The 24,598-nt window shown below is 42.2% G+C and overlaps 1 protein-coding gene across 2 annotated transcripts in view; it reads left to right on the plus strand.

The window, feature by feature from the left end:
* OSBP2 (oxysterol binding protein 2) overlaps nt 1-24,598 on the plus strand; it is a 327,225-nt gene that overhangs the window by 120,081 nt on the left and 182,546 nt on the right. The window contains exon 1 of one of the 2 annotated variants that reach the window (XM_068246472.1): nt 15,476-15,552. The exons of the other annotated variant lie outside the window; for it this stretch is intronic. The gene's annotated coding sequence lies outside the window, so the exon portion shown is untranslated. Of the gene's footprint in view, nt 1-15,475; nt 15,553-24,598 lie in introns of those variants that run through there. 2 annotated transcript variants of the gene reach the window in all.

Below are 24,598 nucleotides of genomic sequence, written 5' to 3' on the forward strand. Positions count from 1 at the left end.
AGCATGGTTTTCTAGCAGATTCAATCAAATAATCGAATCGACTGGATATCGATGGAAAATATTAACCAGTGTATGGCCACTTTTGCAATCTATGGTTAAAAGTAGACGTTCCTGCTAGTTTCTGGTGATCTCTGCAGCCTTCACAAGCCCTATAGCAATGGCTAGCAAATGGTTAATAATGCAGCGTGACATCATGGGGCACATGTGAGCCTGTTCTCGTGGCCTTTTACCTGAATCACTGCTCATTGGTGCTCAACACATTACTACCAAGTTAGCAGCTTATTGGCTGTGTCTTTACGTACATCTTTATTTCCAGACAAAATTAGTTAAACGCTCATTTGTGACGCAAAAGATTCTTAAGGTAGCTTCAGGCCCTACATCAATGCATTGACTGGTTGCCTAGATACTGGGATGCCCTGTTAACTGGAGATGAGCTGGAACTAAGCTTGTTTGATCAGATATTAAAAATAAAATGAAAAGGAAAATGTGTGTTCTTAACTGACTGTGGAGATGTTGGTTCCAGCCTGTCCTACTTATCAAGGTGTCACTGTTTGAGATGGTCAATGAGAGGCTAATACTTCCAGCTTGCATGCAGACTTAGTGCAAATTGTATGCAGCGTGAAACTGGGCTAATCAAAACGCTCAGGAAGTGAATTTGTCTTGCTCAGTTCCAAGTTGCATCAAATTTGGATACAAGCAAGATTGATCATCTGGGAATCTCGTATCACTGCATGTGGTAGTTCTGTGTACTCATATGTGGATTGCACTTGGCCTACGATTCATATTCTCATAGCCCTGTATTGAAGTGAAAGCTGAGCTTAGGTTCTAAAGAAAATCCTGACTACAATGTATATGGAATGGTAATGAACTGCATTTGTTTCTCCAAGTATATGTTTTGGTATGATGGGCATAGATCAATGACCTACAGCACGCAGATGTGTGTCAGCCATTCTGCTTTGTTCTTCCATGAATTGGCTCCTTCAGGGTTGTTTTGATGCCTGCAAGTTCACACTGGTGACCAGCGCTAACATTCCTTCAACTTTTCTTTCACCAGGAAAATGCCATACGACACTGAATAAAATTAATGCAATGTTCAGTAGGCGTCGCGTCAAAAGGATGCTGCATTCTATATCTTGGCCACATCATGAGCTTCAGTGGCAAAAATAAAAATATAACTGCCCCCCCCCCCTCCCCATGTAGTTTGTATTATTATTGTAATTATTATTCAGAGATTAATCCATGGATCAACTCTGACAGGAAATAATTAGTTATATCTGTGGATGTACTTCAATGCAGGAAAAGTATTCAACCCAGAGCTCATGGAGTCCAGTCCCATACTACCACAGAATGGATCCAGGTCTATTCAGTACCCGAGCTATGATCCCTCGTGAGAAGCTCAGCCCAGACACCAGCTTCCAGCCAATTGCATGGTCCTCGGCTTAAAGTGGCACAGAAGCCATTTATAGCCGCTAATTACAGCTTCAACAATGCCACCTAAGGCAGCAAAAATATTGGAGGGTTGGAGATACCGGTCTTAAGTGTTAGGTGTTAAGGTAAGTTAGGCACCACGGGGGGGTGGGGAGGGGGTTGTCTTGGGGTTAGGCATCAGTAGATGGAGGGTTCTGTGTGAGAGGAGGCTTAGTTTAGGTTATAGTAAAATATTAGTAAAAATTACCTATATTTTAGCATCTGAATTAAGTAGAAGAAGATTGGTTATTAGAGGGAGGGATTAGCTGTAACACGAGGTATTTGGACAGCTTCAGGTCTCAGTACTGAGCTTGCTCAGTCTGTGGCTTGCTCACTAAGTGGCTTCGACACAAGTGGCATAGGCGTTAAAAAACAGGCGTTACAACACAGGCACAAAGAGAGAAGGGAGAGGAAACAGGTAAGGACTAAAAAAAAAAAAAAAAAACCTTCAACCAATATTGCGGTTTTTTTGCATTGGTTAGAATGTGCTAACACGTTGTGGTGTAGTCTTTAAGTTTTGAGGACTCCACCCCAGCTCCACTCACTCCCCCTCCCCTCCTCCCCCCCACCCCAACTTTACTCACTCCCCCTCCTCCACCCCAACTTACTCACTCCCCCTCCTCCACCCCTCCCCCTCTTCCACCCCAGCTACACTTACTCCCGAACGTCACTCACTCTCCCGTTTCATCTTTTACCACCATAGTTTACTTTAAATAAATTTTCCCCACACAATAGTCATCATGTTGGACAATGCAGTACAGTGTACATCCTGCAGCATGTATGCATGCCTTGATCAGCGGATTGAGGGTGTTTACTGTTGCCCTGGATGTGTGCGTGTTGCTCGGTTAGAGGCGGAAGTCGCAGAGCTAAATAAGCATCTCGCAACACTGAGACGCATACACAACATGGAGATGAGCTTGGATCTCACGATCCAGACACTTGATGGAACCCTTGAAGATGAGGTGGGTGGAGTAAAGCCGGAGCAAGAAGCAGAGGTAGCCGCTAGTTGGGTCACAGTTAGAAGGGGTAGGGGAAAAAGTGGCAGGGAGGCTAGTCCCGAGTTGTCCCTCACTAATAAGTATGCTTGTTTGCGTAATATTGGTGAGGACGACTCTGGAGTAGCAATGCTGCAGCAGGATGTGCTCCTTAGCAACCAAGGGGCAGACTGCTGTAACGAGAAAGGGAATAGGAGTGCAGCTAAGGCTAGACAGGTACTGGTGGTAGGGGATTCAATTATTAGGCGCACAGACAGGGTAATCTGTCGAAGAAACCGTGAATGCCGTACAGTCTGTTGCCTCCCGGGTGCTCGGGTTCGGCATATAGCGGAAAGAATTGACAGATTATTGGGTGGGGCTGGGGAAGACCCGGCTGTCATGGTACACATTGGCACCAATGACAAAGTTAGTGGGAGATGGAAGGTCCTCAAAAATGATTTTCAGGTACTTGGAGATAAACTTAAAGCAAGGACCTCCAAGGTGGTGTTCTCTGAAATACTGCCAGTGCCACGTGCTACATCTGAGAGACAGAGGGAGCTTAGGGAGTTAAATAAGTGGCTGAGAAATTGGTGTAGGAAGGAAGGGTTTGGGTTCCTGGAGAACTGGGCAGACTTTGCAGTCGGCTACAGGTTCTACAGCAGGGACGGGCTGCACCTTAATGGGGAGGGTGCAGCTGCATTGGGGGAGAAGATGGCTAAACGGTTGGAGGAGATTTTAAACTAGGATCTGGGGGGAGGCGGGAGGATAAAGTCTCAACATATAGACAAGATAAGGTAAAAAGACAGTGGGAGCCTAACATTATGGGGGGTGGAGAGGGGGGTGGGGACAGTGTAAAGATTAAGGAGGTTGGTAAAACTTCAAGTAGCCCATTTCAGGTAAACAAAATTGGTAAATGTGGTGGTAAAAATATAAAGTGCATGATAACCAATGCTCGGAGCCTTGCAAATAAAATAGATGAACTAGAGTTCATTCTGAATGACAAAGGCTATGACATTGTGGGAATAACCGAGACATGGATGGATGAAAGTCATGACTGGATAGCCAATTTAAAAGGATACAATGTGTTCAGGAGGGATAGAACAGGGAAAAAAGGTGGAGGGGTTTGTCTCTTTGTTAAGAATTCTTTTACAGCTGTCCTCAACGATGAGATGGAGGAAGATTGCGAAGATGTGGAGTCCGTTTGGGTAAATATTCATGGTGGAAATAAAAGTTGCCAATTGCTTATTGGGGTATGCTACAGACCACCTCATATTAATGAAGCTGCAGAACTGCAATTACTACAGCAAATTGAAAAAGCGGCAAGTAAAAATGAGGTCATAGTTATGGGCGACTTCAACTTTCCAGACATCGACTGGGGTATTGAGGCTACCCATTCTGGTAAAAGCAGCAGATTTCTGGCAGCACTACAGGACAATTACTTGACTCAAATGGTAACGGAACCAACTAGGGGGAATGCGTTACTGGATCTGATCATTTCGAATAGACCAGATAATGTATCAAATGTGCAGGTTCAAGAACATTTGGGAAATAGTGATCACAACATGATAACGTTTGATCTGGTGACTGATAGGCCACGGGGCAGCGGGACCACTAAAACTATGAATTTTAGAAAAGCAAAGTTCAATCAAATTAGGCAGGCACTAAGTTTGGTGAACTGGGATAATGTACTACAAGGGGAGGACACTGAAGGGAAATGGCAAGCTTTTAAACGTATTCTCAATCAATATTGTAGTATGTATATCCCATATGGAAACAAAATGTCTAGGAATAAAAAAAGGCCTCTATGAATGAATAGAAAGGTTAGAGATAAAATGAAGAGGAAAAAGAATGCCTATAAGGTCCTAAAACAGGAGGGGTCCGAGGCTGCACTCAGCAATTACAAGGAGTGCAATAAAAATTGTAAAAAAGAAATTAGGCTAGCAAAGATCGAAGCTGAAAATCAAATCGCTAGGGATATCAAATCTAACCCAAAAAAGTTTTACAAGTACATCAACTCTAAAAAAAGAAAGGTTGACTGTATAGGACTCCTAAAGGATGAAGGTGGAAACTCAATGGTGGATGACCAAGGTAAGGCAGAGTTATTAAATGCTTTCTTTGCTTCTGTCTTTACAAAGGAAACAGCACTGTTGCAAATTACAGAGGCGGAAGAGTCTCAATCTTCTAACTGTAATATTAAATACTTAACGCAGGAAGAAGTAAAGGCAAGACTAAATAAATTAAAAATAGACAAGGCACCTGGCCCGGATGGCATGCATCCTCGGGTCCTAAGGGAATTAAGTTCAGTTATAGATAAACCCCTTTATCTTATCTTTTGTGACTCTCTTGCAACTGGCAGAGTCCCAGTGGATTGGCGTACAGCCCACGTTTTCCCATTATTTAAGAAGGGCAAAAAATCAGATCCAGGAAATTATAGACCTGTAAGCTTAACATCAGTTGTATGCAAACTATTTGAGGGGTTACTAAGAGATACTATACATGACTTCATAGTAGAAAATAATCTTATTTCTCAGCATCAACATGGGTTTACTAAAGACAGGTCCTGTTTGACTAACATGCTCAGCTTTTATGAGGTAGTGAATGCTAATATGGATATTGGGAATGCTGTAGATGTGATATACTTAGACTTTGCTAAGGCCTTCGACACTGTTCCCCACAAAAGTCTGGTGCAAAAGATGAGGATGCAAGGACTGGGGAAGAGTCTGTGTGCTTGGATAGGGAACTGGCTAATGGACAGAAAACAAAGAGTTGTGGTCAATGGATCATACTCAAAATGGGAGACTGTTAGCAGTGGGGTCCCACAGGGGTCTGTACTGGGTCCAGTGCTCTTCAATTTATTTATTAATGACCTAGTAGATACAGTAGTGAGCAATGTTGCTATTTTTGCAGATGATACAAAATTGTGCAGAATCATCAACTCTAAGGAAGATAGTGTTATATTGCAACAGGATCTGGATAGGATGGCTATATGGGCACATACATGGCAGATGAAATTCAATGTTGACAAATGTAAAGTCATGCATTTTGGTCGTACCAATGGTCTAACACCATACAAAATAAATGGGATACAGTTGGGGACATCAAACTTGGAGAAGGACTTAGGAGTACTCATCGACAACAAGTTAAATAATCGTACTCAATGCCAAGCCGCTGCAGCTAAAGCTAACAAAATTTTGGGATGCATTAAAAGGGAAATAAAAACTCGAGATGCTAGCATAATATTGCCCCTGTTTAACTCTCTAGTAAGGCCACATCTGGAATATGGAATTCAGTTCTGGGCACCACATTACAAAAAAGATATTGCAGTTCTAGAGCAGGTGCAGAGACGAGCAACAAAATTGATACGTGGGATGGAAGGTCTCACTTACCAAGAAAGGTTAGATAAACTGGGTTTATTTAGTCTAGAGAAAAGACGCCTTAGAGGAGATCTAATTAACATGTATAAATACATCAGAGGGCAATATAATAGCTTGGCGGATGAGCTTTTTGTCCCTAGGCCTTCTCAAAGGACTAGAGGACATGATCTGCGCATGGAGGAAAAACGTTTTAGCCATTTATTTAGGAAAGGGTTCTTTACAGTAAGAGTGATTAAGATGTGGAATGCATTGCCACAGGAAGTCGTTATGGCAAACTCTATACCTGCATTTAAAGGGGGCTTAGATGCTTTCCTTGCGTTGAATGACATCCATGGCTACAATTACTAGGTAATGCCAATGATGTTGATCCAGGGATTTTATCTGATTGCCATCTGGAGTCGGGAAGGAATTTTTACCTTGTAAGGGTTTTTTCGCCTTCCTCTGGATCAACAGGGATATGTGAGGGAGCAGGCTGGTGTTGTACTTTGTACTGGTTGAACTCGATGGACGTATGTCTTTTTTCAACCAAAGTAACTATGTAACTATATGTAACTACCCGGGAGCTTGATTGATGCAAGCAAAATCACCCATACACTCGAAAAGAAAGTAATCTGCTCAACTGGAAACTATTAAAAGTCCAAATTTTCTTATGCCATCAACTCATCGGAGAGAGAGGTACATGGCTTACACATATCGGGCGCAGGTCAGCGCTTAGTCATAGCTCATACGCTACGGGCAGACAGTAACAAGCAGAGGTTAGTCATAGGCAGATTGGGATATAACAAATTCTAGCAACAGCACACCCTAGGCAGATGGTGGCCTTCCTTATCTCACTTTCCTCTTCTTGATGGTCTAGCTATTTGGTCGGTGCTAGCTAAGGATTAGGCCCATCTCTCCTGACTCAGCCCAGTCATTGGTGATGCAACATTGTTAGTGAATGGGTTAGGGAGCAGGGGCATAGCTTGGGATTGCCATGCTCTGAATGTCCAAGAGATTGCACAATAATGAGTAAGGTGAGATAATGCGGGCCTCATCTTCAGTAATGTGTTTCAGTATGTTTCTCAATGTGAGTAATCTCACATGAGCAATGAGCTTTCTTTCCAATCGCAAATGCCGGTCCTACACCATTTCTTGAGCGTTTGCACTTCAAGTAAAAGTTATAGGAAAATCGCTAAGCTTGAAAAAGTGCTTTAAAAAGCAATTTTCAGAGCGCTTTGCTTCAGAAAGTAAACTACAGCGATTCATTTCTAGGTCAAAGAGTTCACTTCCTGTTTGTTTGCAGGAAGAAAAGCTCAAATCGCATAACAAAAGCGCTTAGAAAAGCGCTTCTAAAAAATTAAAATCTCTCAAAAAGCGATGGGAAAAACTATTACAAAACTCTCACAAACGTGCTTGCGATTGCACTGGCAATTTATGTCAACTAGGCCTAAGAGATGAGGGAGTGTAAAATCCTTGGTGTTGGTGGCCGTCTTCAACACCCCAGATCTCAAGACGTGTAGATTGATGTAGTTTTCATTGAAGAGAACCTAAGATAATGTTTTATGCATTGACTCTACTGACTTTGCTTGCAGATGCATCTACTGTATATTGCGGTTTATGCAGTGTATAGGTTTTTGTTGTAGCTCCCCGGAGGTACTTAATATGCACAATCGTATTTTTGTTCTAAAATGAACATTTGTCATGCAACATACTTAACGGCACAATATTGTATGTAATGTATGTGTAGTGTGAAGCACATCTGTGTCTTGCATGTGAATTGAGCACAGCTGTAGTGGCTGTATGTCCCAATTACTCGATGATGAAATGCGCTCTAATTACATACAGGTCACGCACAGTACATACAGCTATTCTCTGTGGATAGAGGATGCAAAGGCAATGTACATATATGGAATTCTTTACATACACTGTGGCAGATAAACAAATGTATTGCCAAAGGAATGAGGCAGAGATGTAAGGTAGCTTTTGTTTCCTGTGATTGTTGTTTTACATGTCACAACCTTTACAAGACAAGACAAGACAAATAACATTTATATTGCGCTTTTCTCCTTGTGGACTCAAAGCGCCAGAGCAGAGCAGCAGCCACTAGGGCGCGCTCTATTGGCAGTAGCAGTGTAAGGGAGACTTGCCAAAGGTCTCCTACTGAATTAGTGCTGGCTTACTGAACAGGCAGAGCCGAGATTCGAACCCTGGTCTCCTGTGTCAGAGGCAGCGCCCTTAACCATTACACCATCAGCCTACCACACAGAAAAGTAGTAAGTTAAAATATACTAATAGATGATCATTATCAGGAAACAGAAAATGTTTTAAATAGTACTGCAGGTTTTTGTTTTAATGTTGATACTTTCTACCCTATCTCTGTTTGCTTTTTGGGATTCTAAAGATTCAATTTCCTTCAATGGAACTGTGCTGCAAGAAACAGGAAAATTAATACTTACCTATCGGAAATTTTCCTTTCCTGGTGCATTTCCATGGCAGCATACTATGGGTTGTGGCCCCGCCCCTGAACCCTATTGGACACCATAACTATAAATTTGTTGAGTGTATCACCCACCAGTATTCTAGTAACTATAGTCCTCCCCGTTTTGAGGGTGGGTTCGTATGCTGCCATGGAAATGCACCAGGAAAGGAAAATTTCCGATAGGTAAGTATTAATTTTCCTGTTTCCCTGGTGCTTCCATGGCAGCATACTATGGGATTTAACTAGCAAGAACAAACAGGGAGGGTAAAGTAACACTATTTTTTTACATTAGTAGGATCAGAAATTAATTTTCCCACATTTGAAGAGCTAAGGACTGAAGGGTCAACTCTAATATTCAACAAAAGTATATGTCGAGGACCATGCAGCTTTAAAGATTGTGGCTGTAGACACACCGGCAAGAAATGCCCACGATGAAGTTATACTTCTGGTTGAGTGAGCTAGTGTCTGGCCAGGTAGACCTTAGCCTTACACACACAGCAGATGAATTCCCGAATCCAAGCCGCTAACATCCTGTAAGGTGTTTCTTAACCTTTTCTGTAACCAGAAGAAACTAACAGGAGATGAGTTGACTGTCTGAAAGATTCTGTGATCTGCAGATATCTTTTAAAAGAGCATGACACATTCAGAGGATGTATTAGAGGCAGATTGGATTTTACCCTTTTTTCTTTGATAAAGACAATCATTATCTAGGTAGAGCACTGATATCACTTTGGGTAAAAAGTTCATCACTGGTGTTAGGGTAGCTTGATCATGATAAAAGCTTAGATCTTCACAACCTAGAGCATGCAATTCTGACATTCTTCTAGCAGATACTATTGGCATGAGACAGCCTTCCATAGGATAAAAAACGGAGGAAAACTAAGTTAATCCAACAGCAACATTAAATCCCATTTGGGATATACATTTCTTCTAGAAGGTTTTATTTTAAGAGCTGCCTTTAAGAATTGCTGCAATAGATTTAAGGCCCACTTGTCTCCAGAAAATGAGAACAGTGCCGTCACCTGGACCTTCAAGGTATTGTAGCTAAAACCAAGGTTAAATCCCGCCTGAAGAAAGTCTAAAGTATTATTTACTGATGGGGAGAATGGATCAAAATTGTCTCCAGAAACAAAGTCTTGAAACCGGTTCCAGACTTTCTGGCATACCACATTTGTTCATACTTTACTTGCTGTCTTGGAACATCCCAACTTAGTTAACCTCTCCCCTTAAATATACAGGCTACCAGGCAAAATTTGTGAGGTGCTGATTGAGATAACAATGGCTCAGACAACTGTTTCGTACAGACCGAGAGAAACATTGGCTCCGTCTGAGATAATTGGAGAAGAAGAAGTGGAAACTACAGTCTGTACGGCCAGTATAGAATTATTGAAAGAACTTTTGATTTCTCCTTCTTAAATTTCTTCAGAAACCGAAAGACTATTGGTACTGGAGAAAAAGCGTACCGAAGCAGGAGGCGGCCAAGACTGGGATAGAGCATCTATTCTCACTGCTGCTTGACAATAAATCCGGGAGAAAAATTGTGGTATAATTGACTGTCCTGTTGCACTCGGTTTTCCCTACTAGAAGATGTGCAAAAGCTTGAAAAGCTAAACAGGCGGATCTTAATTCCAAAGGATTTGAATTGTTTGTTAAGGGGTGACATGGCCATCTGGACTGAACCACCTGGTCTTGGCACCATGCACCCCATCCCAATAGACCAGCATCCCTGAAACATAAGTCAATTGAGACAGAATCAGAATCCATTGAGTAAATAATCCTGATTGCAACACCAGATAAGAGAATTCTTCATTGATGTGTAAAATCACCATTTTCTGTTGTAGAGACACTCTGCCCCACTAATATAAGAAAGGGAGTTGAAAAATGCATCATGTGCCAGTGTGGCCACTTCATCATTATTGTAGCTGCTAACATTCCCAAGACTTGAAGACACTTCCTTGCTGAAAGATGAATGTCTTTAATTGCAAACCAAACAAACTGTTGGTACTAAGGATGCGTGGGAATACATAAATATCTTTTAAGTTTATTGAAACTAGAAAATAGTTTTATTGGACTGTCAGGATAATGGATTGAAGAGATTCAATCTTGTATTTTGGAAGCAGTGTGTACTTGTTTAAAATATTCCAGATCTATGACAGGTTGCCAAACTCCTGTTTTCTTGCCAAACAGAGGAGAGTACATCCCTTTGCCTCTCTGTGAGCAAGGTACCTCCAGTACTGCATCTTGCACTATTAATTGGCATATTGAAGACGACAGACTTCTCTCTCTGGGTAGGCATAAACATATCTTGCAGAGTGATTTAAATCTCCACCGATAACCCTCAGAGATTGCTTGAAACCCCGCCCCCAGAAGTGTGGACGGATGGAGACCCAAAAGGACTTTCCTTGGGTTTGTTGATTAGCTAGAGCAATCTTGATTGCCTTAGAGAGGGCTGACTGAGAAATTTGCAATTTTTTTTTTATTTTTTTTTTTTTTAATTCTTATCTGGTTTATAGGAACAAAAATTCCTGAATCTTGGCTGGAACGGATCTCTCTGTACAAATCTTTGTAACTTGAGTCTTCTATCTTGAGGAATATCTCGAGATTTTCCTCCTGTTTATTATCGACTTTGCTCGTTTCTTCAAGAATCACTCTTATGATTTCTTTCATTAAAGGAAAGGCAAGTCCAACCTCGGTAAGATGTGGATAATATTTACCTACTTCTATGGAAGGATCTTCTGGTTCTTTCCACTGTAAAAGGTTCTTTAGTGGAAAATACCATTACCTTCTGTTTCAGAAACAACCTCTTGATTAGATTTGACTTGGAAAGGTCTGTCATTCTGTGAAGTTGACAGAACTGCAACTGGCGCTTGGGAACACATTTCCCCTCTTACTGCTTGCTTCATAAAGATGTAACATTCTAAAAGGAGTCTTCAGATTTGTCTTCAGAATTTTCAGTATAACAATTCACACAAGTCTTATCCGGCATCGTCATTTTTCCACACTTCCAGTAAGCTGATTTTCCTGTCGAGTGGTTGGAGATCAGTGGAGGCGGAGTGTGCCGAGTCGACCTGGATCTAGAATGACAATTCAATCTTGAGGAAGGAGATCTTCTAGAATGCCCTTTATTCAGACAATGGGCCTGATTCACAAAAGAGTGCCAACCCCCCGCGTAAATCAGCGAACCCCCGCGCAAAACGACAACATCCCCGCGCGCAAACCCCCACGCGAAAACGATCTCACACGAAAATTCACACCCGTGCGCGAAAACGCCACCGCGCGCAATGCGAAAGCAGCCGCGCCAACAGCCAGCACCCCCCCGCGAATCAAGCCCAATGACTCCTGTCATCAGAATATCTTCATGAAGAGTGTGAATGCCAACAATGTCATGAACTTTCTTGAGAACGCCAATCTTCAGAGTTATTAGGTCAAGAGGGGCTGAAATGGAATATAGTTTCGTATTTGCAACACCCAATGACCCCTTTTTTTTTTTTTCTCCTTTTAAAAATTGCCCGAGAGTCCCCTTTCTATGGGCTTCCGTCTGGTCTTTAGAGCTGCGTGCCATATTTCCAGCAGGAATAGGCTGCAAGAGTTAAATAGTAAGAAAGTTTTTTTTTTTTTTTGTTTTTTTTTCAGGATATTATTGTAAGATACTTTTAAGAAGAGTAAATTAATCCCTTGGGAGAAAATGACTTCTCACAGGAGTATTAGCAGTGTCCCTGCAACTTTCAAATAGCAGCATTAGGCTAGATACTCCTTAAACCTTCAGAAGGCTGTGAGCATGCTCAGAAGCAAGCTGCCCACAACCAAGGTGGTTGCAACATCACCCAAGTATGGGCAAAGAGGAAAAAGCTACTGGCCTATATAAGGAAGTGCACACTCGCGCACGCGTGCTATACACGCCTGCAAGCTCGTGAACACTCCCCACCAATCCACACTGTCCTGCCACTGCAGAAAGCAGAGAACTGGCATTTACAAAACCATGAGACTACTCCAGCCAGGAGATGAGGAAGAAAGGATGGAAGGAGATAGAACCAGATAGAAAGCAGGGAAGAAAAGGACAGACAGGCAGGTAACTAATGCAGCCATTGCACGCCTGTATGCATTTAGCACAGGAACTAATGCAGCCATAGATCAAGTAATGCAGCCATAGTTAATTTGTATGTGTCTTGCACATGAAAGCAATGCAGCCATAGTTCATTTGTATGCATTTAGTACATGCAAGTACTGCAGCTATAGTTCATTTGTAAGTGTTTTGCATGTGAAGGTAATGCAGCCAAAGTTCATTAGTATGCATGTAGCACATGAAGGTAACTAATGCAGCCAAAGTTCATTGGTATGTATCTAGCACATGAAAGTAATGCAGCCAAAGTTCATTAGTATGCATGTTGCACATGAAGGTAATGCAGCCAAAGCTCATTAGTATGCATCTAGCATATGAAGGTAATGCAGCCAGCGTTTATGTCTATGCATCTAGCACATGATAGTAATACAGCCATTGCTCACCTGTATGCCTCTAGCACATGAAGGTAATGCAGCCAGCATTCATGTCTATGCATCTAGCACATGATAGTAATACAGCCATTGCTCACCTGTATGCATTTAGCACAGGATACTGATGCAGGCATTGCTCACCTGTATGCATTTAGCACAGGATACTGATGCAGGCATTGCTCATTCGTATGCATTTAGCACACATGTATATCTCCGGGACCAGAAGACCGGGCTCTCTGTGTAAGATACATTTAGTACTCATGCAGAGACTTCCCAGGGAAAGGGATAAACCCTGGGGTAGAAAGGGGACTGAAAAAAGAAAGGAAGAGAAGGAAAGAAAATAGAAATAGTGTCCAAAGGGGAGGACAAAGGAAAAAGAATACTGGTGGGTGATACACTCAACAAATTTATAGTTATGGTGTCCAATAGGGTTCAGGGGCGGGGCCACAACCCATAGTATGCTGCCATGGAAGCACCAGGGAAAATTAAAATATATAAAATCAACCTCCCTATAGGAGAGATTTCATATTAAAGTGTGACAAAGTGGGGCTGGGGTGATTAGTATTACTCCCCTAGTCGGCCCCTTCTCCCCATCCGTACGGCAGCCACAGTGTTCCGCAAGGGAGCCCGCACTCTACCAAATTTCGTAGTTCCCGGGGAAGACGACACTCTCGAGGGCCACAATGCATGCTGAGAGGTGTAGTCCGTAGAGGTACTTCTGCCGTACGTTGGTTAACTGTTGTTAACCCTTCTAGGTCTGACAGTCTGGTGATAGGCATATACAATGCAATAGCCAATCTGTTGAGTTGTCTATTATGCGTCTCCCATTATTTTGTAATTGTCATTTATATTCACTATTGTACAGAGCCACAGAAGATGTTGATGCTATATAAATCCAAATAATTTTAATATATCAACAACTGAGTGAACTGTAGAAATACAGTGATGCAAATGTATTCTGAGTCGTGATTTTGGTGCTGCCATAGACTGCAATAACCCAGGTGTATATGTAATTTGATACTGGCAATAGCCAAAGTCCTAACATTAAGGGCCCGTTTCCACTAGAGCGAATCTGCATGCGTTTCCTGCATGCAGATTCGCATAGACAATACAAGTGGATGGGACTGTTTCCACTTGTCAGGATTTCTGAGCATTTTTCTGTACAGAAAAAATCTGCACGGAGGAGCCATCAAAATTCGCATACCGCTATGCGATTCACATACAATGTATTTAATAGGAAATTCGCATGCGGTTTTGGTATGCAAATTTTCATGCAAATATGATTTCGCATGGAAACAATGGAAAAGCACACAGGCACTGCCATGGTTAAATTTGCATACATAGTCAACCATGCGAAATCGTATGCGAATTCGCATGAACATTCGCATACAACTGCATGCGAAATTCGCATCCGCATGTGAATTTTTCCCGCGGCGATTCCCACCGCACAAGTGGAAACGGGCCCTCAGAGGGGAGGCAGGTAGTGTTAGGTGTAGGGTTTACGGTAGGGGCTAGATTAAGGAGTAGGTAGGTGTAGGATTAGCGTAGGACAAGGTAAAAGCCTTAAGGTGGCCACTAATGGTCCAATTTCTAGCGAAAAATTGTTTGAGCGATCAGAAATTCTGATTGGAAGAAAAATAATTCACTACACCATCAACGAACCAATCTTTGCTTCCAGTCTATCACAACCAATCAAGAAAATTTTGGTTTGACGAAAATCCGAGGACTATTTTTATAATCGTTCATAATCGATTGTGCCCATCAACTGAGATTATTTTCAACCAATCTGATTAGAATTTCTGATCGCTCAAACGATTTTTCGCTAGAAATTGGACCATTAGTGGCCACCTTTAGTAGAATATAGGCAATATTGCCGATATTCTACCATCAACTTTACCCGGTGGCCAGAACGCCAAACCGTTACGGTGAAGCATACTTTTCATTGACTGTATGCTACGCGCAAACTGCAGCACTGCTTTCCAGTTCCATTGTGTTCCTGCTGTTACAGGGAATGCAAGGACAGCTGAACCTAGCCTAAAATTGTGCTCTATAGGATTTTGCCTAGTGCACAGGATGTCTGAATAAGATATTATTTTATAGTAAAGCTTATTCTCTGAATCTTTTAAAGTGAGCCTATAAATGATAGTCTCCTCATTCATAGAATGCCGTGGTATTGCAGAGTGTGCTGGTTACTGTCCATTGTGCTGAAAATGCTCTGGGGTGGGGACAGCCGAGCCACACATTCATAATTGCTTCTACCTCAGGTGTTTTGCTCGGTCACCTGACATGTTGTTTAAAACAGATTGCGTCCATGTTTAATAATTCCTGTTGTCTTTATTTGTGTAGTGTAACTCAGTGCTGTGTGACAAGCCTAAACAGGCTGATTATCTGATAGTTCCATGAAGAGGGCAGGGACGCCTGCAATTTAGTCAGAAGCATAAACTTGCACAATTGCTATATGTTGGGATGGTGCCGCCTCATCCATAGTCATGAGAAGCTGTATAATGAGACAGGAAGGAAATCATCTCCTTTCTGACAGAGGGGGGCTCTGTTGAGCTGCTGTACATGACACAAGCTGTGCAAGGCTTTTGTATTGAAGTTGGCAGTCACCCAGCACCAGCTGGGACTGGACGCACGACTCGCAGCTTCTCCTCAGGAATCCTGTGGGTACACCAGGGGAAAGGATTAGGAACTTGCCCTTATTCCTGACAACACTCCCTCTCAAGGAGCAGAGCATTTTGTGATCTCTGCTTCCATCCTAGAGGACAGGCGCAGCATCTGTGAGGAAGTAAGGCACTTTCTTTCTCTTTGTGATTTTCCTGCGTTCAGATTTATGCCTGTAGCTCCTTGTCATGTCAGTAAACCAGGTGATGTGACCTGTCCAGAGATGTGCATTGAGGTACTGAAGCAGCAGCAGAGTGTGACAAGAGCAGTTTAGATATTCAGGCTGTTGAGAGACAAAGGATCGCAGCCAGTCACACAGCGAAGAGTTGTTTGGTAGCAGCTCACACTTCTTGTTTAGCCTGTTATCTTTCGGAGATAGTTGTTATATGTGTTGTGTAATCACTATTGTTAACTCCCATCTCTGCAAAACCATATCATGAACGTGAACTGAACATGTAAGGTATGATCTGTTAAAGTTTATATTTATTGTAAATCTCTGTGTGTTTATATTTATCTATTTATAATTGCATCTGTATGTGTTGGCTGGGCGCACTATTGCAATGCACTGTGCTTTGCACTGACTTATTGGGATGTATTGGGGATTTATGCTGTGTTGATTGAATGGCAGTCTGAGGAGATGAGGTAAATTGCTTTCGCACTGGTCAGCTCTGTTGAGTAAGCAGTTCCCAGTAGCAGGAGAGGGTTTGCAAGGAACATGTTGTTTTCAGTCGCCTTTCTAAGGAATAATGTGCCTAAACTTCATCGGACATCTATGCCTCATGTCCTACCAGCGAGCTCTTCCTTTCTCCATCAGCTGCCAAGGTCAGTGATCACAGATGGGTACAGGTGAATCACTCGGGGCTTGTGTGTTTATAGCTGCTTGCAGAGGGAGAGGTGGCTGGTTAGTGTCCCTGGCATGTTGTATATTACATAGACATCACCATGCTGAGACGTAGGGCTGAAGTGCCATGCAGAATAAGTGTTATAAATAGCCCCAGGTTGCCTGACTGGAAGAGTGTTAACCTTTTCGCAGCCATGGTATTTAGCGGTGAGTTGTTAGGCAATCATTCTCTAGGGAAGAGCTTAATGCAGTTCTGCTTCATTTGGATAAATGGTGTCCTGTGTTTATGTTTGCTCATTTGTGTGGCTGGCTTTTCAGTGTGTGGTTATTTTTTGGTAAAGCAGTTTTGAAGGAGATTGGTGTATCCCTTCTCAAGCGAATGCCATTTGTGTTCTGATGGTGGGCTTATTAGGGGCTGGTCTATTAGCAGCTGAATAATGCCTGGAATATCTTCTTAGGCCATGCTTGTAATGATGATGACTAGACTGATAAAGGCAATGAACAATTCTTCGCATTTCATTATGCTGTGCTTCCTCTTGGATTCATCGTCTATTACAATAAATGTTTTATTTTAGGCTGATTCATTAACATTCTTACCTTTTTTAAATGTGTGCTAATGTTTTTGTTTTAAATTACCAAGTATAGTTTAATTTGCAGATGATTCAAGTTGAAATGATGATACTGTTACCTGGATATGTATGAATAATAGGTCTCTGTCAGTTATGCTCAGCAATGAGACTTTGGAATATTGTACACTGCTTGTCATTCCAGAGTTACCTTAAAGGATAACTGTAGTGATCAGAATTTTAAAGCTGCCATATTTATTTCCTTTTAAATAATACTATTTGCCTGACAGCCCTGATGACCTATTTGGCTGCCATAGTGTCGGAATCACACCAGAAACAAGCATGCAGCTATATTGTCAGATCTGACATAAATGTCAGAAACGCCTGATCTGCTGCATGCTTGTTCAGGTTTATATCAAATAGTATTAGAGGCAGAGGATCAGCAAGATAGCCAGGCAACTGATATTGCTTAAAAGGAGATAAATATGGCAGCCTCCGTATCCCTCTCACTTCAGGTGTCCTTTAAGCTTTCTGAAAAGGATTTCTGAAAAGGATTGATTCAGAAGGAATTGTTTCCTACCATACACTGCAAATCAACTGGTCGATGCAGTGCAAAATTATAGGTCATCGATTTGCCCATGGCCTTGCCCTGCCCCCGATTGTTTTACTATTTGCATCCTGTCCGATCGATACTTTTGAGCGATTTTTAGTTAAAATCATTCAAAACTGATTGATCTGACATTTTGGGGAATAAGTTCCCAGCAGATAAATTAAATATGCAAGGAATCAAATGAAAAATCGATGTGTATGGCCACCTTGACACTTTCAGATAGGGCCACACATGATACCAACAAATCATTCAATTTTATGTGAATTGGATACATTGATTCATTGTTTAGGAAAAAAATTAATAAAATTAAATTTGTTCAATAAATGACAGATCTGGCTGTTTTTCAGTTGATGGTTAAAACCAGAAAAAAATGGCATATAATGTGTAGGCTGGCTAGGGTAGTATAAATGCCTTACAGTGAGATGGTCACATTTGTGGTGAGCTAAAAAGGAACCTGAGGTGAGAGTCCTATGGAGACTGCCATATTTATTTCTTATTAAACAATACCAGTTGCCTGGCAGCAGTCCTTCTGATCTTTCTGGTCAATAATCAGACACCTGAAAGAAGCATGCATCTAATCTTGTCAGAAACATCTGATCTGCTGCATGCTTGTTCAGGGTCTGTGGCTAAACGTATTAGAGGCAGAGGAATCGGCAGGACAGCCAGGCATTGTGTGCTGTTTAAAAGGAAATATGCCAGCCTCTCACCTCGGGTTCCTTTTGACAGTGCAAGCTCTGTCCAGAGGAGGAAGCATGATGAAGTCAGTAGTGGGACAGGGTGCTTCTTCTTAGCTCTGTAAGCAGGCTGGGGACAGGTTGGTGACCAAGACCCTGAGAAAGACTGCTTAGCATAGAATCCAATATTATGCAACCACGCCATGTTGGTGCAGACACCTCTGACTCTCCCCCCCCCCCCCCCTCACCCCCCAACAAAAAAAATTCCCTTAAAATTGTCTGGGCTCCCTGGCATGGAATTCCATCCCCCCTCACTACTGCCTTGTTCACCCTTCTGTGCGTCATGCCAAGACTCTTCACCAATGTGGAGATAAGGAAGTAGTGGAAGGTAAAGGCAGGCCTGCAGTTGGATCTGTAGTTGGACCCCAGTGGCCTCAGGAGAGCTTTGTTTCGGAAGGTGTTCTCTGAAAATGTGGTGGTCGTTAAGCTTTGTATACAGACTACCACCAATTTTACTCTATATAATCAGTTACTGCAGTGACGCGGGTTGATGTCCCTAGGGCAAGTACTATGAATGTACAATGGGAAGCATAGGGTATGCAATGCTTTACTTCCAGCAAAATATTGATGGCATTATGTCTGTTTTCTTTTGCGGTTTTCTATTTTATGTTTGGTAAAGTGTATTCTGACTACAGAGATGTGAATAATGGCCCAGCAGTGTTGCCTAAGGGGCTTGGGTCCCAGTCCCCGACAGGCAACATCCATCAAAGCTTTGTACACACCTGGCCGGTTGTACACATTCTTTGCATTGCAGTGGGGATGCGATGCTCCTGCCAAATCCCACCGCAATGCATAAAATGCCATATGACCCTGCGGCAGAGTGCACCAACAAGGTCATATGCATAGCGCCGCCCCCTGTTCAGTGTCGTACTCCCTGGTGGACAGGAAGCACATCACTGGAATTCCCATTGGTCCACAGATGCTTGCGGCGACGTACCCCACTCTCCCATTTCCATTACACCAAGCACAGCGCAGTAAGCACGGTGCTTGCAATAACACACTGCTGCCCTTGCCTTGGCTCAAATACTTCCAGCACACCACAACAGACCGCAATAAGTGTGAAAGACTGTATGTACTTTCATTGCTTTTGTGGCCCCTTGTGGTAAAATAGGATAACAACACAGGAATTACCTGCAAGTGTAAAAGCCTCCTCAAAGTGAGAAGGATTAGTGCCTTTTACTGTCCATTGTGTGCTTCCAATCTGCAGCATAGGACTGATATCCAGGAAGGCTGGAAAAGAGTGAGGAGCGGAAGGGGATCTCTGTAGTGTAGAATGCTTACGTCCATGCTTCCATGTTGATAAATGCATTACGCTGCTGTGGAATCCTGGAGTGCAGTTGCTAAAGAGATTATGCATGGCGAATAATTGCATTTGCAATAGGACATGACATTTCATGAGCTGGAAACATTTGTTTACACGCAAACAGTTTACAGACATTGCTCTCATTCCTCATTTATTATTCTCATGTTTTGTATACAGAGCTTCAGGGTTACCTTCAGGCAAACCTCCTGATAGTCTCTGCAATAAAAATTATTATATCTTCCTAGCTCAAGCACTCATTTGAGATTGATTTAGCTGACAGTCTGCCCAGCAGACAACAGTGAAGCTGTACCTCCCAACTGTCCCCTTTTCAGAGGGACAGTCTCTCTTTGAGGTCCAATTCCCCTGTCCCTCTTTCTTCCTCATTTGTCCCTCTTTCACATATTTGTCAAACTCCAGCCTGTGGGCCAAATTCGGCCCGCAGAGCCATTAAATTTGGCCCTCGAGTGGCTTTCCCACTTTGCATTATTTTTGGCCCACTCTAGACCACCAGGGAAGCTATATTGGAGATGAAGCCCTAGAACACCAGTTTTACAAAGGCAAAAAAAAAAGGAAAAGCAACCCCCATAAAATATAGAATATAATATTCAAGAATAAAGAACTAGTGCAAAAAGCCAAAAGTAAATGCAAAATCTCTCTTTATTAAGCCGATTACAAAAGTTTAAAAACAAGGCAGCGCCGTGCCCAGCCCAAGAGGCCCCTAGTATCATATAATGGTGGCAATAAGCCCTGCAATCAGTATTAACAAATGCACAATTGCACATTAATTTATTTACCACTGCTTTGCACACTATTATGGTGCAATTGTTGTGCATTTGTTAATACTGATTGCAGGGCTTATTGCCACCAATATATGATACTAGGGGCCTCTTGGGCTGGGCACGGCGGTGCCTTGTTTTTAAATTGTTTTTAAACTTTTGTAATCGGCTTAATAAAGAGAGATTTTGCATTTACTTTTGGCTTTTTGAACCAGTTATTTGTTCTTAAATATTATATTCTATATCTTATGGGGGTTGCTTTTCCCTTTTTTTTTTTTTTTTTGCCTTTGTAAGTCTTTTAGTTACATCGATGACCTTACCCCCTTTCCCTTGACGCATTTGTGTTTTTATTAGCAATAATTATTGCATTATTATGCTTGCTCACTTCTTCCTGTTTAACTAAGCCCTAGAACACCAGGGAAGCCATATGGGGAGGTAGAGGGAAAGCACTAAACACTAGGGAACTGTATAGGGGAGGGGTCTCTTGACACCAGGGTACTGTATAGGGGAGGGTGGGCCATTAGACACCAGAGAACTTTATAAGTGAGGAAGGTGGCCAGTAGACATTGAGGTTGGCCCGCGACTAGGTCCAGTGTACAATTTCTGCCCACTTTGTAGTTGTTTGACACCCTTGCTCTTTCAGGACTGATGTACAGATATGTGTAAATATGTTTCATTTTCTACTGAAAAAGGCGTTTAACCACCCTGGCGTTCTATTGTTTTGCGGCATTTTTTTTTAACCTATTTCTTTTTTATCATGTAGCTAGCTTAGCGCTAGCTACATGATTCCCCCCTCCCTGAGCCATCCTGCCCACCCCTCCAATCCCCGCGGGCGATCATACCCAACAGGAATGGAATTTACTGTTAGGGCTTCCCTCATCACCATGGCGACGATCGGAATGACGTCATCAACGTCATGACATCAGGGGGAGTCCCGATCCACCCCATAGCACATCCTGGCGGTGATTGGCCAGGCTGCTCTGGGGGGGGGGGCCTCTTTCACGGTGGATCGGTGGCGAGCGGCGGCGATCGAATTAAACACACAGCTAGCAAAGTGCTAGCTGCGTGTTTTTAAAAAAAATTGTAAAAAAAGACCCACCAGGGGCTGAGCACTCCACCGCGGCGGTAATGGACGAGCTGAGCTATTACTATCACTATTCAAAGCACATATAGATAAGATTATTACCATCGTATGCACCAATAAAGAAGTAATACAGAAGTAGGAGGTCCTTTGGTGGGCCACTCTGATTTAGGGGTTCTGGTGCAATCAAAACCTCCATCCCTTATTGCTAAGCCACTGCCAACAGCCTGTGTATAAATAAATATGCATGTACAGTTATGGAGAGAGGAGAGGGAGGAAAGTAAACAAAACAACACAACTGATTTATAAACAACAATTAACTTGGCCAGTTACTACTTGGCTATAATAGAAGATAGAGGATGCCTGGACTGACATCAGACAGTTAAAATGAACAATGATTTTGTCCGACACAGCTAGTGTTTGTATAAAGCTTTAGTGCTGAGTAGGGATTATCAATGATATGCAAATTCTTCAGAATTTATATGCAAATATATGCAACTTGAAATTGGACCAATCAAGTTAAACCTACTGATCCTCTGCCTCTAATACTTTCAGCCATAGACCCTGAAGAAGCATGTTTCTGGTGTGATTTAGACATTACTGCAGCAAGATAGATCAGCAGTGCTGCTAGGCAACTGGTATTGCTTAAAAGGAAATAAATATGGCAGCCTCCGTATTATTCTCACTGCAGTTGTCCTTTAAGAAGTGGACAGAAAATTGTAGAACCTAGGTGCCAGCTAATAATACAATACAAGGTAATCTAATGAAAAGTACAACATTTATTTTACGTAATTGATTCTCAAACTAAAATATAAATAAAACCACATGATTTACTTAGGTCTCTATTATAGGAAGGTTTGCATATTTATGATAGCTACCAACAGACACTTTTCAAAACTTATTTTGTTTATAGAATGTCTCTCTGTAGGCATCAGTGGATGTTTTTGGAGAGGGCAGTGAGGGTACTGCAGCACATTAAACATTGGTTGGAGCACCCGCCTTTCATAAAGAATGAGGTTTGCCTATAACTTTCAGTGAGGTAAAAAGGAGATTGTGCATTCTCTGTTGGGTGTTTTGGGTGGTCAGGACGCTATTATTGGTAAAAACACAATGGTTGCAGTGCGCCTACCAGTTTTAGCAATGATCAGCAGCAAGGAGAATACTGAGAGAACTCACTCTGTGAAAACAATAAAGTCATTAAACAGTAACTCCTGTGCTTTGAGAGTAATCACTCTCTTTTTTTAATAATCGGCTTAAACAATGAACCACTTAAAATGGCAAAATATAAAGTTGATGAAAGGCACCAACATAAACCAGAATTCAAGAACTCTCACTACACACACCTCATACCCACTCCAAGATCCCCTCAATGCAACTAATGCTGGCACACTGTCCTGTCATAAATGATTGAAATGTTTTCCATGTTTAAAATCTGTTTCAGGATCCTTGCTAATATCCATATGCTTTGGTCAGTATCACTAGCAACATGTTTTCTTTTTCTGCTGTTATGTGAACATTAACTGAAACGGAATTGTATTAGCATTATTGTATACTTTGTACTGCTATGTTTTGGCTTATTAGATAATGAGGTGTATAGATCAGGGGTGCCCACACTTTTTCGGCTTGCGAGCTACTTTTAAATTTGCAGAGACCAAGAGAACTACTAACATTTCGAATGCTAAGCATAGCAAATAGCTGCGGAATCCTTCTCCCCCCAACCTCCACACATTGTCATGAACAGCCCCCAGGTAAAGGTGCCACCTGTATAAGTAGCCAGGCATAGGCGCCCCGTTTATAGGTAGCCAAGTATGGGTGCCCCCAGTATAGGTAACCAAGTATAGGTGCCCCCATTACCTATATAGGTAGCGAAGTATAGGTGCCCATTACAGGGTAGGTAAGTAAAGGTGCCCATTACAGGTAGCAAACTATAGGTGCCCATTACAGGTAGCAAACTATAGGTGCCCATTACAGGTAGCAAAGTATAGGTAGCTAAGTATAGGTGCCCAGTATAGGTAGTTAAGTATAGGTGTCTAGTAAAGTAATCACTTACCTGCCTCCAGCTCCAGTGGTGGTGTCTGTGGCTCGTCCCGATCTCCCCTCCTTCAGCTGTAGCTCCTCCTTCTACATAGAGGGCTGGCGACCAAGAGAGCGGGCGTTTGGTCCAGCAGGCGGTGCGGATGGCAAACGTGGCCGCGTCCAATCAAATTCTGCTGTCAGCTCTGCTCGTGGCCAATAAGTGAGGAGATAGGGAGGGGAGGTGCGTGGCGTAAGAGGAGAGGCCCTCTCCCCTTCAGCCGCGCATCTCCTCTCCCTGTCCCCTCCCTGATTGCCTGCCAGCAGCAGAATTTGATGGGACACGGCCGTGATCTACAGCTGCCGCCATCAAAATTTGAATGGATATGGCCACTATCTACCCAACCCAATCTACCTAGATCTCGGTCGACCTATTGGGCACCCCTGGTATAGAGGATCCTTATAAAATATTGTGTGTGTGTGTGTGTGTGTGTGTGTTCTAGAAGGTCAATGTCCTTTCTAAAGTGTGGTGCCCAAAAATGTATCCCATACTCCAGATGTGGCCTCATAAGTGATTTATACAGAGGGAGTAGTATACTAACATCTCGAGATATTATTCCCCATTTTATGCATCACAGAATTGTATTTGCTTTAGCTACAGCTGCTTGGCTTGTCTTTGATTACTTAACTTGTTATCAACCAGTATTCCTAACTCCTCATACTACGAAGCTCTCATACTACATGGAAGTGGAAAAATGTAGCCAGTTATTGGCCAATTAAAAAATGTGTGTACTAGACTTTAAAACTGATCTTGCAAGAAAACCGACATAAAGGCTCAGGTGTACCTGACTCAGTCATCTTAATTATAGCATAAAGGTCGAATTTAAAGGACCACCATCATAAAAAATTATAACATTTAAAATGTGTATATGTGTACATGGGGAAGGTACGCTTGCTCTAGAATAAAATGCATATGAATAAACAAGCGGTCCATAACTTGTACTTTAGTGAAATCATTAGCACCAAGTCACAAGTCACAATATGCAAAACAAATTTACACTTATTGTTAATCATAAAAAGGGGTGATGGACCATAAATGTATAAAAACACTAATATTGATCTTCCATTACAAACTACATAATCTTTTGCAACAATATACAGTATATCTTCAGTAAACAATTGCAACTGTAATGCACAATGTGTACAGTATAAGAAATGTGAGCTATTTAGTAGCACACCCTCAAGC

The sequence above is a fragment of the Hyperolius riggenbachi genome, chromosome 1, assembly GCF_040937935.1.
Source record: "Hyperolius riggenbachi isolate aHypRig1 chromosome 1, aHypRig1.pri, whole genome shotgun sequence".
Taxonomy (NCBI): Eukaryota; Metazoa; Chordata; class Amphibia; order Anura; family Hyperoliidae; genus Hyperolius; species Hyperolius riggenbachi.